Genomic DNA, 14,305 nt, shown 5'->3' with positions numbered 1-14,305 from the left:
GAAGGATACAAAAGGAAACAATAAAAAATAAGAGACCGAAATTAATGGTAGCTTAGCAGGCTTAGGTAACAGATGACAAAGTTTGGGATTGTTGACGGTGAAGGGTAGTGTGGCCGAGTGGTCTAAGGCGCTGGATTTAGGCTCCAGTCTCTCTGGAGGCGTGGGTTCGAATCCCACCGCTGCCATCGTTTTTGTTGTTCGTGCAAGTCTTAAGTGTGGTCATCTCTTGGGTCAATTCAAACTTTGGTAGCGTTTCGATATTCATTCAAGGGAAATTACACCGATGCCATCTTTAGCACACCTCGTCCTGTGCTCTAGCGGTAAATATATAAATATTTAGCATTCATGAAAATACAAGTATTATACTTCAACATAAAGCTTAACTTCTTGTTTATCCAGCCACTGTGTCAGATTTCAAAAAGGCTTTACGGTGAAAGCACACCATGCGATTACCTGAGGACAACGCCCCGCATACAAAAACATGAAAAACATTTTTCAACCAGGCAGGTGCGACACGAAAGTCAGAAATAGCAATATAATAAATGCCTTACCTTTGAAGATCTTCTTCTGTTGGCACTCCAAAAGGTCCCAGTTACATCACAAATGGTCCTTTTGTTCGATAAAGTCCTTCTTTATATCCATAAAAACTCTGTTTAGCTGGCACGCTTCATTCAATAATCCACCGGTTTCCCTTCTTCAAAATGCATACAAAATGAATCCCAAACGTTACCAATAAACTTATCCAAACAAGTCAAACAACGCTTATAATCAAACCTCAGGTACCCTAATAAGTAAATAAACAATTACGTTTAAGACAGAGAATAGAATGTTCAATACTGGAGATAAATAACAAAGGGCGCGCTTTCACCCAAGCGCAATTGAAACACTACAGCCAAAATGGGAGCAAATTAGAAAAACTACAACTTCTAGCTCATTTTTCCAAAAACCAGCCTGAAAGTCTTTCTAAAGACTGTTGACATCTAGTGGACGCCCTAGGAACTGCAATCTGGGAGGACTTTGCCTCATAATAAACATGAAAGCCATTGGAAACAGTGGAAGGCTGAATTTTTGGGGGGATAGTTTGTCCTCGGGGTTTCGCCTGCCATATCAGTTATGTTATACTCATAGACATGATTTGAACGGTTTTAGAACCTTTGGAGTGTCTTCTATCCAAATCTACCAATTACATGCATATCCTAGCTTCTAGGCCTGAGTAACAGGCAGTTTACATTGGGCACGCTTTTCTTCCGGACGTGAAAATACCGCCCCCTAGGTTAAAGGGCTCTATAAATGTGCTCTTCAGACATAGCAGCAAAACAAATAATGTGTTGAGACAGTAAGAAAAAGCAACATGATATAAATGAAGGATACAAAAGGAAAAAAGAAAAAATAAGAGACCGAAATTAATGGTAGCTTAGCAGGCTTAGGTAACAGATGACAAAGTTTGGGATTGTTGACGGTGAAGGGTGGTGTGGCCGAGTGGTCTAAGGCGCTGGATTTAGGCTCCAGTCTCTCTGGAGGCGTGGGTTCGAATCCCACCGCTGCCATCCTTTTTGTTGTTCGTGCAAGTCTTAAGTGTGGTCATCTCTTGGGTCAATTCAAACTTTGGTGGGGTTTCGATATTCATTCAAGGGAAATTACACCGATGCCATCTTTAGCACACCTCGTCCTGTGCTCTAGCGGTAAATATATAACTATTTAGCATTAATGAAAATACAAGTATTATACTTCAACATAAAGCTTAACTTCTTGTTTATCCAGCCACTGTGTCAGATTTCAAAAAGGCTTTACGGTGAAAGCACACCATGCGATTACCTGAGGACAACGCCCCGCATACAAAAACATGAAAAACATTTTTCAACCAGGCAGGTGCGACACGAAAGTCAGAAATAGCAATATAATAAATGCCTTACCTTTGAAGATCTTCTTCTGTTGGCACTCCAAAAGGTCCCAGTTACATCACAAATGGTCCTTTTGTTCGATAAAGTCCTTCTTTATATCCATAAAAACTCTGTTTAGCTGGCACGCTTCATTCAATAATCCACCGGTTTCCCTTCTTCAAAATGCATACAAAATGAATCCCAAACGTTACCAATAAACTTATCCAAACAAGTCAAACAACGCTTATAATCAAACCTCAGGTACCCTAATAAGTAAATAAACAATTACGTTTAAGACAGAGAATAGAATGTTCAATACTGGAGATAAATAACAAAGGGCGCGCTTTCACCCAAGCGCAATTGAAACACTACAGCCAAAATGGGAGCAACTTAGAAAAACTACAACTTCTAGCTCATTTTTCAAAAAACCAGCCTGAAAGTCTTTCTAAAGACTGTTGACATCTAGTGGACGCCATAGGAACTGCAATCTGGGAGGACTTTGCCTCATAATAAACATGAAAGCCATTGGAAACAGTGGAAGGCTGAATTTTTGGGGGGATAGTTTGTCCTCGGGGTTTCGCCTGCCATATCAGTTATGTTATACTCATAGACATGATTTGAACAGTTTTAGAACCTTTGGAGTGTCTTCTATCCAAATCTACCAATTACATGCATATCCTAGCTTCTAGGCCTGAGTAACAGGCAGTTTACATTGGGCACGCTTTTCTTCCGGACGTGAAAATACCGCCCCCTACCCAAGAGAGGTTAAAGGGCTCTATAAATGTGCTCTTCAGACATAGCAGCAAAACAAATAATGTGTTGAGACAGTAAGAAAAAGCAACATGATATAAATGAAGGATACAAAAGGAAACAATAAAAAATAAGAGACCGAAATTAATGGTAGCTTAGCAGGCTTAGGTAACAGATGACAAAGTTTGGGTTTTTTGACGGTGAAGGGTAGTGTGGCCGAGTGGTCTAAGGCGCTGGATTTAGGCTCCAGTCTCTCTGGAGGCGTGGGTTCGAATCCCACCGCTGCCATCCTTTTTGTTGTTCGTGCAAGTCTTAAGTGTGGTCATCTCTTGGGTCAATTCAAACTTTGGTAGCGTTTCGATATTCATTCAAGGGAAATTACACCGATGCCATCTTTAGCACACCTCGTCCTGTGCTCTAGCGGTAAATATATAAATATTTAGCATTCATGAAAATACAAGTATTATACTTCAACATAAAGCTTAACTTCTTGTTTATCCAGCCACTGTGTCAGATTTCAAAAAGGCTTTACGGTGAAAGCACACCATGCGATTACCTGAGGACAACGCCCCGCATACAAAAACATGAAAAACATTTTTCAACCAGGCAGGTGCGACACGAAAGTCAGAAATAGCAATATAATAAATGCCTTACCTTTGAAGATCTTCTTCTGTTGGCACTCCAAAAGGTCCCAGTTACATCACAAATGGTCCTTTTGTTCGATAAAGTCCTTCTTTATATCCATAAAAACTCTGTTTAGCTGGCACGCTTCATTCAATAATCCACCGGTTTCCCTTCTTCAAAATGCATACAAAATGAATCCCAAACGTTACCAATAAACTTATCCAAACAAGTCAAACAACGCTTATAATCAAACCTCAGGTACCCTAATAAGTAAATAAACAATTACGTTTAACCTCTACAGAGTACCTAACCCGGATCCGGGAGCACCCCCCCCCCCACACACTGATTAGCATCGCTAGCATAGCGTCACAATTAAATAGTAGCATCTAAATATCATTAAATCACAAGTCCAAGACACCCAATGAAAGACACAGATCTTGTGAATAAAACCACCATTTCAGATTTTTTAAATGTTTTACAGGGAAGACAAAATATGTAAATCTATTAGCTAAACACGTTAGCAAAAGACACCATTTTCTTACTCCAACAGTTTCTTACTCCATCAGGTGCTATCACCAATTGATAGCTAAACTAAGATATATCACTAAACTAAGATATTGATAGCCACAAACCAACAAACAAATTTATAAGATGACAGTCTGATAACATATTTATGGTATAGCATAGTTTTTTTTTTTTTAATGTGCATTTTTCAGGTATAAATCACAGTTCTACATTGCAGCTGCAATCTGATATAGTGCTGATGCAGCTAGAACAATTACAGAGACCAACATTATATAACTAATTACTTGTCTTAAAACATTTCAGAAAAAATACACAGCGTACAGACATTGAAAGCCCAACATCTGGTGAATCCAAACAATATTTCAGATTTTTTAAATGTTTTATAGCGAAAACAAAATGTATCGCTAAATTAGCATAACGAGGCCAGCCAGAACCGGCTGGACGCGCCCGACCAGTTCACATGCACGACAGATATATGAAATAACATCGTAAATTGGGTCTTACTATTGCTGGTCTTTCATCAGAATGTTGATCAAGGTGTCCTTAGTCCTGATGAGTCGTTCAATCCATTCACAATGGCAACCTCCCCTCTTCATTTAGCCTGGGTACTGGTCGACTGGCACGGTCCATGTCCAAAGTTAAAAAACTCAAAGAACGGAACACGGCAAAACTCCCGAAAAAATTCTAATAATCTGATTAAACTATATTGAAAAAACATACATTACGGTGATATGGTCACATGTTTCAAACAAACTTCGACACGGAGATAGTTTTCATCCATAACGTCAGCATAACAAAATACAATGCCACCTCTGAAAACGCGCATTTCAGAAACCGGAAGTTGTCGGTCACGCTAAAGAAATAGGTCTTATTTCACGTCAGTACAAGATAAACAAAAAATTTCTCCTCTGACGTCTTCCAGACACCCAGAGGAAGAAGAAGGAAGTGTGATTCGGGTCATAGGTCGCGTGACCATATATAGGCAGAGCTTTGAAGCGAGCATACACATCTTGCAATTTTCTTCTGGCTCAGGGAAAGTGCTGTGAAATGACCTGTGTTTGACTCAGAGACTCAATTGGAACGGTTTTAGAAACCATAGCTTGTTTTCTATCCAATGCTATATGGTTATATGCATATAGTAACAGCAATAATTGAAAAAGAGGCAGTTTAATCTGTAGAGGCAATTATGCTAATGCGAAACAGCACCCCCTGTATTCTCAAGAAGTTAAGACAGAGAATAGAATGTTCAATACTGGAGATAAATAACAAAGGGCGCGCTTTCACCCAAGCGCAATTGAAACACTACAGCCAAAATGGGAGCAAATTAGAAAAACTACAACTTCTAGCTCATTTTTCCAAAAACCAGCCTGAAAGTCTTTCTAAAGACTGTTGACATCTAGTGGACGCCCTAGGAACTGCAATCTGGGAGGACTTTGCCTCATAATAAACATGAAAGCCATTGGAAACAGTGGAAGGCTGAATTTTTGGGGGGATAGTTTGTCCTCGGGGTTTCGCCTGCCATATCAGTTATGTTATACTCATAGACATGATTTGAACGGTTTTAGAACCTTTGGAGTGTCTTCTATCCAAATCTACCAATTACATGCATATCCTAGCTTCTAGGCCTGAGTAACAGGCAGTTTACATTGGGCACGCTTTTCTTCCGGACGTGAAAATACCGCCCCCTAGGTTAAAGGGCTCTATAAATGTGCTCTTCAGACATAGCAGCAAAACAAATAATGTGTTGAGACAGTAAGAAAAAGCAACATGATATAAATGAAGGATACAAAAGGAAAAAAGAAAAAATAAGAGACCGAAATTAATGGTAGCTTAGCAGGCTTAGGTAACAGATGACAAAGTTTGGGATTGTTGACGGTGAAGGGTGGTGTGGCCGAGTGGTCTAAGGCGCTGGATTTAGGCTCCAGTCTCTCTGGAGGCGTTGGTTCGAATCCCACCGCTGCCATCCTTTTTGTTGTTCGTGCAAGTCTTAAGTGTGGTCATCTCTTGGGTCAATTCAAACTTTGGTAGCGTTTCGATATTCATTCAAGGGAAATTACACCGATGCCATCTTTAGCACACCTCGTCCTGTGCTCTAGCGGTAAATATATAAATATTTAGCATTCATGAAAATACAAGTATTATACTTCAACATAAAGCTTAACTTCTTGTTTATCCAGCCACTGTGTCAGATTTCAAAAAGGCTTTACGGTGAAAGCACACCATGCGATTACCTGAGGACAACGCCCCGCATACAAAAACATGAAAAACATTTTTCAACCAGGCAGGTGCGACACGAAAGTCAGAAATAGCAATATAATAAATGCCTTACCTTTGAAGATCTTCTTCTGTTGGCACTCCAAAAGGTCCCAGTTACATCACAAATGGTCCTTTTGTTCGATAAAGTCCTTCTTTATATCCATAAAAACTCTGTTTAGCTGGCACGCTTCATTCAATAATCCACCGGTTTCCCTTCTTCAAAATGCATACAAAATGAATCCCAAACGTTACCAATAAACTTATCCAAACAAGTCAAACAACGCTTATAATCAAACCTCAGGTACCCTAATAAGTAAATAAACAATTACGTTTAAGACAGAGAATAGAATGTTCAATACTGGAGATAAATAACAAAGGGCGCGCTTTCACCCAAGCGCAATTGAAACACTACAGCCAAAATGGGAGCAAATTAGAAAAACTACAACTTCTAGCTCATTTTTCCAAAAACCAGCCTGAAAGTCTTTCTAAAGACTGTTGACATCTAGTGGACGCCCTAGGAACTGCAATCTGGGAGGACTTTGCCTCATAATAAACATGAAAGCCATTGGAAACAGTGGAAGGCTGAATTTTTGGGGGGATAGTTTGTCCTCGGGGTTTCGCCTGCCATATCAGTTATGTTATACTCATAGACATGATTTGAACGGTTTTAGAACCTTTGGAGTGTCTTCTATCCAAATCTACCAATTACATGCATATCCTAGCTTCTAGGCCTGAGTAACAGGCAGTTTACATTGGGCACGCTTTTCTTCCGGACGTGAAAATACCGCCCCCTAGGTTAAAGGGCTCTATAAATGTGCTCTTCAGACATAGCAGCAAAACAAATAATGTGTTGAGACAGTAAGAAAAAGCAACATGATATAAATGAAGGATACAAAAGGAAAAAAGAAAAAATAAGAGACCGAAATTAATGGTAGCTTAGCAGGCTTAGGTAACAGATGACAAAGTTTGGGATTGTTGACGGTGAAGGGTGGTGTGGCCGAGTGGTCTAAGGCGCTGGATTTAGGCTCCAGTCTCTCTGGAGGCGTTGGTTCGAATCCCACCGCTGCCATGCTTTTTGTTGTTCGTGCAAGTCTTAAGTGTGGTCATCTCTTGGGTCAATTCAAACTTTGGTAGCGTTTCGATATTCATTCAAGGGAAATTACACCGATGCCATCTTTAGCACACCTCGTCCTGTGCTCTAGCGGTAAATATATAACTATTTAGCATTAATGAAAATACAAGTATTATACTTCAACATAAAGCTTAACTTCTTGTTTATCCAGCCACTGTGTCAGATTTCAAAAAGGCTTTACGGTGAAAGCACACCATGCGATTACCTGAGGACAACGCCCCGCATACAAAAACATGAAAAACATTTTTCAACCAGGCAGGTGCGACACGAAAGTCAGAAATAGCAATATAATAAATGCCTTACCTTTGAAGATCTTCTTCTGTTGGCACTCCAAAAGGTCCCAGTTACATCACAAATGGTCCTTTTGTTCGATAAAGTCCTTCTTTATATCCATAAAAACTCTGTTTAGCTGGCACGCTTCATTCAATAATCCACCGGTTTCCCTTCTTCAAAATGCATACAAAATGAATCCCAAACGTTACCAATAAACTTATCCAAACAAGTCAAACAACGCTTATAATCAAACCTCAGGTACCCTAATAAGTAAATAAACAATTACGTTTAAGACAGAGAATAGAATGTTCAATACTGGAGATAAATAACAAAGGGCGCGCTTTCACCCAAGCGCAATTGAAACACTACAGCCAAAATGGGAGCAACTTAGAAAAACTACAACTTCTAGCTCATTTTTCAAAAAACCAGCCTGAAAGTCTTTCTAAAGACTGTTGACATCTAGTGGACGCCATAGGAACTGCAATCTGGGAGGACTTTGCCTCATAATAAACATGAAAGCCATTGGAAACAGTGGAAGGCTGAATTTTTGGGGGGATAGTTTGTCCTCGGGGTTTCGCCTGCCATATCAGTTATGTTATACTCATAGACATGATTTGAACAGTTTTAGAACCTTTGGAGTGTCTTCTATCCAAATCTACCAATTACATGCATATCCTAGCTTCTAGGCCTGAGTAACAGGCAGTTTACATTGGGCACGCTTTTCTTCCGGACGTGAAAATACCGCCCCCTACCCAAGAGAGGTTAAAGGGCTCTATAAATGTGCTCTTCAGACATAGCAGCAAAACAAATAATGTGTTGAGACAGTAAGAAAAAGCAACATGATATAAATGAAGGATACAAAAGGAAACAATAAAAAATAAGAGACCGAAATTAATGGTAGCTTAGCAGGCTTAGGTAACAGATGACAAAGTTTGGGTTTTTTGACGGTGAAGGGTAGTGTGGCCGAGTGGTCTAAGGCGCTGGATTTAGGCTCCAGTCTCTCTGGAGGCGTGGGTTCGAATCCCACCGCTGCCATCCTTTTTGTTGTTCGTGCAAGTCTTAAGTGTGGTCATCTCTTGGGTCAATTCAAACTTTGGTAGCGTTTCGATATTCATTCAAGGGAAATTACACCGATGCCATCTTTAGCACACCTCGTCCTGTGCTCTAGCGGTAAATATATAAATATTTAGCATTCATGAAAATACAAGTATTATACTTCAACATAAAGCTTAACTTCTTGTTTATCCAGCCACTGTGTCAGATTTCAAAAAGGCTTTACGGTGAAAGCACACCATGCGATTACCTGAGGACAACGCCCCGCATACAAAAACATGAAAAACATTTTTCAACCAGGCAGGTGCGACACGAAAGTCAGAAATAGCAATATAATAAATGCCTTACCTTTGAAGATCTTCTTCTGTTGGCACTCCAAAAGGTCCCAGTTACATCACAAATGGTCCTTTTGTTCGATAAAGTCCTTCTTTATATCCATAAAAACTCTGTTTAGCTGGCACGCTTCATTCAATAATCCACCGGTTTCCCTTCTTCAAAATGCATACAAAATGAATCCCAAACGTTACCAATAAACTTATCCAAACAAGTCAAACAACGCTTATAATCAAACCTCAGGTACCCTAATAAGTAAATAAACAATTACGTTTAACCTCTACAGAGTACCTAACCCGGATCCGGGAGCACCCCCCCCCCCACACACTGATTAGCATCGCTAGCATAGCGTCACAATTAAATAGTAGCATCTAAATATCATTAAATCACAAGTCCAAGACACCCAATGAAAGACACAGATCTTGTGAATAAAACCACCATTTCAGATTTTTTAAATGTTTTACAGGGAAGACAAAATATGTAAATCTATTAGCTAAACACGTTAGCAAAAGACACCATTTTCTTACTCCAACAGTTTCTTACTCCATCAGGTGCTATCACCAATTCGGCTAAACTAAGATATTGATAGCCACAAACCAACAAACAAATTTATAAGATGACAGTCTGATAACATATTTATGGTATAGCATAGTTTTTTTTTTTTTTATGTGCATTTTTCAGGTATAAATCACAGTTCTACATTGCAGCTGCAATCTGATATAGTGCTGATGCAGCTAGAACAATTACAGAGACCAACATTATATAACTAATTACTTGTCTTAAAACATTTCAGAAAAAATACACAGCGTACAGACATTGAAAGCCCAACATCTGGTGAATCCAAACAATATTTCAGATTTTTTAAATGTTTTATAGCGAAAACAAAATGTATCGCTAAATTAGCATAACGAGGCCAGCCAGAACCGGCTGGACGCGCCCGACCAGTTCACATGCACGACAGATATATGAAATAACATCGTAAATTGGGTCTTACTATTGCTGGTCTTTCATCAGAATGTTGATCAAGGTGTCCTTAGTCCTGATGAGTCGTTCAATCCATTCACAATGGCAACCTCCCCTCTTCATTTAGCCTGGGTACTGGTCGACTGGCACGGTCCATGTCCAAAGTTAAAAAACTCAAAGAACGGAACACGGCAAAACTCCCGAAAAAATTCTAATAATCTGATTAAACTATATTGAAAAAACATACATTACGGTGATATGGTCACATGTTTCAAACAAACTTCGACACGGAGATAGTTTTCATCCATAACGTCAGCATAACAAAATACAATGCCACCTCTGAAAACGCGCATTTCAGAAACCGGAAGTTGTCGGTCACGCTAAAGAAATAGGTCTTATTTCACGTCAGTACAAGATAAACAAAAAATTTCTCCTCTGACGTCTTCCAGACACCCAGAGGAAGAAGAAGGAAGTGTGATTCGGGTCATAGGTCGCGTGACCATATATAGGCAGAGCTTTGAAGCGAGCATACACATCTTGCAATTTTCTTCTGGCTCAGGGAAAGTGCTGTGAAATGACCTGTGTTTGACTCAGAGACTCAATTGGAACGGTTTTAGAAACCATAGCTTGTTTTCTATCCAATGCTATATGGTTATATGCATATAGTAACAGCAATAATTGAAAAAGAGGCAGTTTAATCTGTAGAGGCAATTATGCTAATGCGAAACAGCACCCCCTGTATTCTCAAGAAGTTAAGACAGAGAATAGAATGTTCAATACTGGAGATAAATAACAAAGGGCGCGCTTTCACCCAAGCGCAATTGAAACACTACAGCCAAAATGGGAGCAAATTAGAAAAACTACAACTTCTAGCTCATTTTTCCAAAAACCAGCCTGAAAGTCTTTCTAAAGACTGTTGACATCTAGTGGACGCCCTAGGAACTGCAATCTGCGAGGACTTTGCCTCATAATAAACATGAAAGCCATTGGAAACAGTGGAAGGCTGAATTTTTGGGGGGATAGTTTGTCCTCGGGGTTTCGCCTGCCATATCAGTTATGTTATACTCATAGACATGATTTGAACGGTTTTAGAACCTTTGGAGTGTCTTCTATCCAAATCTACCAATTACATGCATATCCTAGCTTCTAGGCCTGAGTAACAGGCAGTTTACATTGGGCACGCTTTTCTTCCGGACGTGAAAATACCGCCCCCTAGGTTAAAGGGCTCTATAAATGTGCTCTTCAGACATAGCAGCAAAACAAATAATGTGTTGAGACAGTAAGAAAAAGCAACATGATATAAATGAAGGATACAAAAGGAAAAAAGAAAAAATAAGAGACCGAAATTAATGGTAGCTTAGCAGGCTTAGGTAACAGATGACAAAGTTTGGGATTGTTGACAGTGAAGGGTGGTGTGGCCGAGTGGTCTAAGGCGCTGGATTTAGGCTCCAGTCTCTCTGGAGGCGTGGGTTCGAATCCCACCGCTGCCATCCTTTTTGTTGTTCGTGCAAGTCTTAAGTGTGGTCATCTCTTGGGTCAATTCAAACTTTGGTAGCGTTTCGATATTCATTCAAGGGAAATTACACCGATGCCATCTTTAGCACACCTCGTCCTGTGCTCTAGCGGTAAATATATAAATATTTAGCATTCATGAAAATACAAGTATTATACTTCAACATAAAGCTTAACTTCTTGTTTATCCAGCCACTGTGTCAGATTTCAAAAAGGCTTTACGGTGAAAGCACACCATGCGATTACCTGAGGACAACGCCCCGCATACAAAAACATGAAAAACATTTTTCAACCAGGCAGGTGCGACACGAAAGTCAGAAATAGCAATATAATAAATGCCTTACCTTTGAAGATCTTCTTCTGTTGGCACTCCAAAAGGTCCCAGTTACATCACAAATGGTCCTTTTGTTCGATAAAGTCCTTCTTTATATCCATAAAAACTCTGTTTAGCTGGCACGCTTCATTCAATAATCCACCGGTTTCCCTTCTTCAAAATGCATACAAAATGAATCCCAAACGTTACCAATAAACTTATCCAAACAAGTTAAACAACGCTTATAATCAAACCTCAGGTACCCTAATAAGTAAATAAACAATTACGTTTAAGACAGAGAATAGAATGTTCAATACTGGAGATAAATAACAAAGGGCGCGCTTTCACCCAAGCGCAATTGAAACACTACAGCCAAAATGGGAGCAACTTAGAAAAACTACAACTTCTAGCTCATTTTTCCAAAAACCAGCCAGAAAGTCTTTCTAAAGACTGTTGACATCTAGTGGACGCCCTAGGGACTGCAATCTGGGAGGACTTTGCCTCATAATAAACATGAAAGCCATTGGAAACAGTGGAAGGCTGAATTTTTGGGGGGATAGTTTGTCCTCGGGGTTTCGCCTGCCATATCAGTTATGTTATACTCATAGACATGGTTTTAACAGTTTTAGAACCTTTAGAGTGTCTTCTATCCAAATCTACCAATTACATGCATATCCTAGCTTCTAGGCCTGAGTAACAGGCAGTTTACATTGGGCACGCTTTTCTTCCGGACGTGAAAATACCGCCCCCTACCCAAGAGAGGTTAAAGGGCTCTATAAATGTGCTCTTCAGACATAGCAGCAAAACAAATAATGTGTTGAGACAGTAAGAAAAAGCAACATGATATAAATGAAGGATACAAAAGGAAAAAAGAAAAAATAAGAGACCGAAATTAATGGTAGCTTAGCAGGCTTAGGTAACAGATGACAAAGTTTGGGATTGTTGACGGTGAAGGGTGGTGTGGCCGAGTGGTCTAAGGCGCTGGATTTAGGCTCCAGTCTCTCTGGAGGCGTGGGTTCGAATCCCACCGCTGCCATCCTTTTTGTTGTTCGTGCAAGTCTTAAGTGTGGTCATCTCTTGGGTCAATTCAAACTTTGGTAGCGTTTCGATATTCATTCAAGGGAAATTACACCGATGCCATCTTTAGCACACCTCGTCCTGTGCTCTAGCGGTAAATATATAAATATTTAGCATTCATGAAAATACAAGTATTATACTTCAACATAAAGCTTAACTTCTTGTTTATCCAGCCACTGTGTCAGATTTCAAAAAGGCTTTACGGTGAAAGCACACCATGCGATTACCTGAGGACAACGCCCCGCATACAAAAACATGAAAAACATTTTTCAACCAGGCAGGTGCGACACGAAAGTCAGAAATAGCAATATAATAAATGCCTTACCTTTGAAGATCTTCTTCTGTTGGCACTCCAAAAGGTCCCAGTTACATCACAAATGGTCCTTTTGTTCGATAAAGTCCTTCTTTATATCCATAAAAACTCTGTTTAGCTGGCACGCTTCATTCAATAATCCACCGGTTTCCCTTCTTCAAAATGCATACAAAATGAATCCCAAACGTTACCAATAAACTTATCCAAACAAGTCAAACAACGCTTATAATCAAACCTCAGGTACCCTAATAAGTAAATAAACAATTACGTTTAAGACAGAGAATAGAATGTTCAATACTGGAGATAAATAACAAAGGGCGCGCTTTCACCCAAGCGCAATTGAAACACTACAGCCAAAATGGGAGCAACTTAGAAAAACTACAACTTCTAGCTCATTTTTCCAAAAACCAGCCTGAAAGTCTTTGTTGACATCTAGTGGACGCCCTAGGAACTGCAATCTGGGAGGACTTTGCCTCATAATAAACATGAAAGCCATTGGAAACAGTGGAAGGCTGAATTTTTGGGGGGATAGTTTGTCCTCGGGGTTTCGCCTGCCATATCAGTTATGTTATACTCATAGACATGATTTGAACAGTTTTAGAACCTTTGGAGTGTCTTCTATCCAAATCTACCAATTACATGCATATCCTAGCTTCTAGGCCTGAGTAACAGGCAGTTTACATTGGGCACGCTTTTCTTCCGGACGTGAAAATACCGCCCCCTACCCAAGAGAGGTTAAAGGGCTCTATAAATGTGCTCTTCAGACATAGCAGCAAAACAAATAATGTGTTGAGACAGTAAGAAAAAGCAACATGATATAAATGAAGGATACAAAAGGAAAAAAGAAAAAATAAGAGACCGAAATTAATGGTAGCTTAGCAGGCTTAGGTAACAGATGACAAAGTTTGGGATTGTTGACAGTGAAGGGTGGTGTGGCCGAGTGGTCTAAGGCGCTGGATTTAGGCTCCAGTCTCTCTGGAGGCGTGGGTTCGAATCCCACCGCTGCCATCCCTTTTGTTGTTCGTGCGTGTTCATCTCTTGGGTCAATTCAAACTTTGGTAGCGTTTCGATATTCATTCAAGGGAAATTACACCGATGCCATCTTTAGCACACCTTGTCCTGTGCTCTAGCGGTAAATATATAAATATTTAGCATTCATGAAAATACAAGTATTATACTTCAACATAAAGCTTAACTTCTTGTTTATCCAGCCACTGTGTCAGATTTCAAAAAGGCTTTACGGTGAAAGCACACCATGCGATTACCTGAGGACAACGCCCCGCATACAAAAACATGAAAAA

At 39.9% G+C, this 14,305-nt stretch overlaps 9 non-coding genes across 9 annotated transcripts; all 9 read left to right on the top strand.

The window, feature by feature from the left end:
* The first annotated feature begins 103 nt into the window (after positions 1-103).
* Positions 104-185, top strand: trnal-uag (transfer RNA leucine (anticodon UAG)). The gene has a single exon. It is a non-coding gene; the product is annotated as a tRNA-Leu (tRNA).
* A 1,280-nt stretch (positions 186-1,465) lies between these two features.
* trnal-uag (transfer RNA leucine (anticodon UAG)) lies at positions 1,466-1,547 on the top strand. Its single transcript has one exon. It is a non-coding gene; the product is annotated as a tRNA-Leu (tRNA).
* Positions 1,548-2,836: 1,289 nt separating this feature from the next.
* On the top strand, positions 2,837-2,918 carry trnal-uag (transfer RNA leucine (anticodon UAG)). The gene has a single exon. It is a non-coding gene; the product is annotated as a tRNA-Leu (tRNA).
* Positions 2,919-5,660: 2,742 nt separating this feature from the next.
* On the top strand, positions 5,661-5,742 carry trnal-uag (transfer RNA leucine (anticodon UAG)). The gene has a single exon. It is a non-coding gene; the product is annotated as a tRNA-Leu (tRNA).
* Positions 5,743-7,022: 1,280 nt separating this feature from the next.
* trnal-uag (transfer RNA leucine (anticodon UAG)) lies at positions 7,023-7,104 on the top strand. The gene has a single exon. It is a non-coding gene; the product is annotated as a tRNA-Leu (tRNA).
* Positions 7,105-8,393: 1,289 nt separating this feature from the next.
* Positions 8,394-8,475, top strand: trnal-uag (transfer RNA leucine (anticodon UAG)). The gene has a single exon. It is a non-coding gene; the product is annotated as a tRNA-Leu (tRNA).
* A 2,722-nt stretch (positions 8,476-11,197) lies between these two features.
* trnal-uag (transfer RNA leucine (anticodon UAG)) lies at positions 11,198-11,279 on the top strand. Its single transcript has one exon. It is a non-coding gene; the product is annotated as a tRNA-Leu (tRNA).
* Positions 11,280-12,568: 1,289 nt separating this feature from the next.
* On the top strand, positions 12,569-12,650 carry trnal-uag (transfer RNA leucine (anticodon UAG)). The gene has a single exon. It is a non-coding gene; the product is annotated as a tRNA-Leu (tRNA).
* Positions 12,651-13,930: 1,280 nt separating this feature from the next.
* On the top strand, positions 13,931-14,012 carry trnal-uag (transfer RNA leucine (anticodon UAG)). Its single transcript has one exon. It is a non-coding gene; the product is annotated as a tRNA-Leu (tRNA).
* Positions 14,013-14,305: the final 293 nt, after the last annotated feature.

The sequence above is a fragment of the Salvelinus fontinalis genome, unplaced genomic scaffold (assembly GCF_029448725.1).
Source record: "Salvelinus fontinalis isolate EN_2023a unplaced genomic scaffold, ASM2944872v1 scaffold_1543, whole genome shotgun sequence".
NCBI classification, from domain to species: Eukaryota; Metazoa; Chordata; class Actinopteri; order Salmoniformes; family Salmonidae; genus Salvelinus; species Salvelinus fontinalis.
Note: the sequence above shows the minus strand (reverse complement) of the source record. Positions and strands in the feature narration are given on the sequence as shown.